Source organism: Pelmatolapia mariae, linkage group LG23 (genome assembly GCF_036321145.2).
Source record: "Pelmatolapia mariae isolate MD_Pm_ZW linkage group LG23, Pm_UMD_F_2, whole genome shotgun sequence".
In the NCBI taxonomy this organism is placed as follows: domain Eukaryota; kingdom Metazoa; phylum Chordata; class Actinopteri; order Cichliformes; family Cichlidae; genus Pelmatolapia; species Pelmatolapia mariae.
In genome coordinates this window covers 18,585,886-18,590,178 of record NC_086246.1, presented here as the reverse complement: position 1 = coordinate 18,590,178, position 4,293 = coordinate 18,585,886, and the positions used below count along the sequence as shown (strand labels likewise).

Genomic DNA, 4,293 nt, shown 5'->3' with positions numbered 1-4,293 from the left:
TTCAATCCATTAATTTCCATGTTCATGGCTGGGGGTGGCTGGAGCCAATCACAGCTGTCCTCCAGGATAACACTAAATTTTTATTGGATAATACCTCACATACACAGGTCATTGTGAGGTCAGGAAGTAAACTTCCTGCCTTTTAATCAAGTAGTCAGCTAGCTAATTGCAGAAACCCTTTTATTGAAGAAGATGGCTAAAAGAAAAAAGACATGAGGAATATCGTACTTTCAGCAGGAATGGACAGTAGTGATGGTAAATTCGATTCTTTTTACTGAATCGAGTTTTAATGAGTCACTCACCAAAGTGAATCAGGTTTCTTGAGTCATTTGAGTCACTGAGTCAGTTGACCAGAGAGTGCAAAAATGTATATTTTCACTCAAACTTAATTTGTTTATCTTTTAATGTAAATCCTACTGCTAAGATGAGTGATTGTAAAAGAAAACAACTATTTTCTTTAGAGCAAAAAAGAACAAAAAAATTCTAAAGGGAACATTTATTAATTTTTATTTTATTTGTATTTTCCTTAAACGTGTCAAATATATATTTTCTCATCTAAATGTCCACTGAGCTGTGAGCCAGGGGGCGATAAAGTGCCTTAACATTGGTTGCCAACCAAGAAGAAGAAGAAGCTGTGAGCCAGGAGGGAGGGGGTGAGTCAGTGAGTGATTCGTAACAGGAAGGGAGGGGGTGAGTCAGTGAGTCAGTTCAACTCGTTTGAGCTGTGAGCCAGAAGGGAGGGGGTGAGTGATTCAGTGATTCGTTCAACTCGTTTGAGCTGTGAGCCAGGAGGAAGGGTTAGTGAGTCCTGAGTGATTCCCTTATGCTATGATTCAGCACAGCAAGGGAGGGGGTGAGTACCTCAAATGTGCTGTTAGCATGCTAGCTGAGCGATGCTACTGTGAACCGAGGAGCTATTGTCTTGATGTTAGCTTCTACTCAGGGTTTTTTCTTCCAGTTCAGAGCAGGAATGTTTTTGTTAATAAACTGGCTGTTGTTTATTTCCCCACAATTTTAATTATAAGCTCCCAGATAGCAAGACGACATTGAATCTATGTTGATTTTTCATCCGAACCGTCGTATATGGTCGGGGTTGAAATGCCAATGTTGTAACAACATTGAAATACTGTGGTAAACCGACGGTCTTACTATAGGGACGTTGTAACGATGTTGATTCACCGTTGTTTTTTTGTCATTGATATTTGATCTATTTATAGTCGACCAGGTGACAACAACAACATCGAGAAAACGTCTATTTATAGTTGACGATCATTCGGCTCCGGTCACCATCAAAAACCATCGATTTGTAGTTGAGCATTAAATTGCATTGCAACTGATCGGGTATAAAGTACCAGAGAAAGTAGATTTATTGTTCATTTGTTATCAATGACTTGGTCTAGTTCACCAGCTTTAAAAAATCGTGTCTACATGCAATTTATGTATAGTTGACCGGGAAATTAAAGCAGCGATCACTTGGACTATTCCACAGCACCCCTCTCACATTGGTACACCCCCCCCTCCCCCGGTATTCATTGTCTTCTACAGTAGAGCGGGACATTTAATTTACTCTCAGCGGAATTGACCGGAGAAGGCATCAGTTCATGCACTGCACTGGCCCGCACCACGATTAGTATAAGGTAAGAATGAATGATTTTTTTTTTCCTACTCGGTATTTCCATGTTTGCATTTGAATAACAGTAAAAAAAAACTTGTTAATGTTGTACATTAACAAGTTTTTTAAATTGTGTCTACTTCTTACAATCTGGCAACAAATAAATTGCACTGCGAACAAAGTATATCAACAAAGAAAACATTTTCGTTTCATAATTTCTTCGTTATATTCCCTTACAAAGCTAGCTTTAACGCTTCGAGGTTTCCTTTGTTCTTGCCGTCGCCTCGGCGCTTGACCCAGACTTTCGCTCTGTAGTTGCTTAGTACTACAAAAAATTCTAAATCTGTGATATATGATTGATAAACGTAAAGTTAACTGTATAAACGTGTTCAATGACTTTGTTACTTTTGATGATTGGAGAGCACTCGCTTCAATGCGCACACGAAAACTTTAGACTCAGTTTGAAAGCTCACGCAGCATGCGTGACTGTACGTTGCACGCTCACCTAACTTTAAGTTGCACGCGTACATGACTTTCCGTTTGTGCCTTGAATAATGAATAAGGCTACGTCCACACGTACCAGCGTATTTTTGAAACCGCTGATTTTTCTATGCGTTTGCACTTTTTGTCCACACCTAATGTATGTCTGGCCGTACATTGTGTTTGTATTTCCAGGCACATTTCACGAAGCAGAACGCAGTCTTCAGAGATATCCACGTGAACGCTGTGATACGTCTGACCTTCAGTCCGAAGAAGAAACCCAGACCAGTCTTAAAAGAAAGCACAAGTAAAACCTTTATATTCACAAACATATCTTTGATTGTTAAGAATTTATGATCTTGTCTTTTATACATATCTGTGATGCTTGCATACTGCAATATCACCACATAATATAGTCCAAAAAGTGGAAGTTTGTAAATTTTTTAAAAATGCAAAGCCGTGTACACTTGTGCACTTCAAAAATTCATTGTATACTGTACCTTCTTGCACGTCTCTGTTTCCTGTGTGTGTTGTTAGAAATCAAACTAACTTTAGGAAACAATATGCCAAAAGCATATTTACAATTACTTAAGACCGTTTTTAATTTATTTTCTTTAGACCAAATCCCCTGTACACATATACGGACTCAGAGGATGAGCAGCCTACAAAAAAACGGTTTCCCCAGGCCCCTCGAGTGAAAATACCAGGTAATAAAATACTGTCTAGTGTCTGTGTACATATCTGTGTCTGACACAAGGAAACTTTTTTGACAAGTTGTCTGTATTCTTAAATACTTAAAAAATTATCTTTTTCTAAACAGCCCTCATCACTCCGCAGTCTGCCCCCCAGCCCACTGATAGCAACCATCATAATGCCCCACCCAGCTTCCGGCACCTTTCGCCACTCCGGCACAAACCGACACAGCTTTGCGATCTCGCCAGCATGCAGAATCTGATGTCTTCCCTATAGATGGTATGCTTTTAAAAAAGCTTTAAAGCTGCATCACAATGTCATTGTACTCTTATCTTCAAAACACCAGTTTATACTCCTGAATGTCATCTTGTTGTGATTTTTTTTTTCTGTAGATTCCAGGGACTCTGTGAGGCCACTATTACAAGGCAAGTTTGAAAATCTTGGAATTTCACAGTTTACATGGTATAACAAATATATGTGACAGGCAAAAACTAGTAAACACTTTTAGCAGTTACAAGAACTAACAAATGAATATCCAACAAAAGTGAATAGAAATACATTGCACTGCCAATACTTTGGTTTATTCTTTGTATGACTTGAAAATCAGGCTTTAGGGAAAACCAAATGACATGTTTCTATCATCAATTACATGAAGTAAACACACAAGCACTTGCATACACATTTAAGACATGAGACTCGCTAATTCCATCTCTTAAAATGTGTCTATAGGTGAGACGCTTTGCGTTGATTGGTGCTGCTGGACCACACTGGAGGTGCGAGTCCGCCGTGTAATGGTTTATGCCATTACAAAGGAGCTGGCCTCTGTACTCAACTGGGCAGTGAAAAAATACCAAGGACCAGACAAAGCAAAAAAGGGCATTTAAAGAGACAGCGCTGTGTAGATGCATATTTGGTAAGTTTTAACATTTATTGTAGTTTTATGAGCCTAAAGTGAACAATAAAGGGATCAATTGATGTGCTGGGTGCGTTTCACATTTCCTATGTCTGTTTTTTGCTATATTACCTTGTCTTTCTTAATAACAAGACTTTCATGTCCGGTTAATCTGGAGATGGAGTCTTTGGTCTTCGGCTTGTTTTGTCCTCGGGTTGTACACTTTGTACAGCCCGAGGACCCCATGTTTTCTTTTTTTTTTTTAAAGGATACACGGCACACCATGCTAAGACATATCACATTTTCAGCTTATAGCTCTTTGGGAATCAAATGCGGCAGTTTGCTGATTTCCGCCTGGTGACTTTCATGTTTATTAGCCTAGGAGTTTACATACTTTCTCCCTGCTGAAGACAATTAACAAGAGCTTATTCATGTGCTCTAATTCCCTTTTTTTTGTGTGTGTGTCTATTTTTTGTCCTAGATGGCCTGGCGCAGCAGGTAGGGGCGAACTCTATGTCTGAGTTGGTCTTTGCTCAAGCAGTCCAGAAATGGCTCAGATACGCTCCAGATCGTACGGGTGGCGCGCAGGACACACATCATCCATCCCCATCCCGGA

At 39.6% G+C, this 4,293-nt stretch overlaps 1 long non-coding RNA gene across 1 annotated transcript; it reads left to right on the top strand.

The window, feature by feature from the left end:
* The first annotated feature begins 1,528 nt into the window (after positions 1–1,528).
* Positions 1,529–3,036, top strand: LOC134621401 (uncharacterized). Its single transcript, XR_010092195.1, has 4 exons — positions 1,529–1,637; positions 2,288–2,399; positions 2,711–2,799; positions 2,913–3,036. It is a non-coding gene; the product is annotated as an uncharacterized LOC134621401 (long non-coding RNA).
* The last annotated feature ends 1,257 nt before the right edge of the window (positions 3,037–4,293 follow it).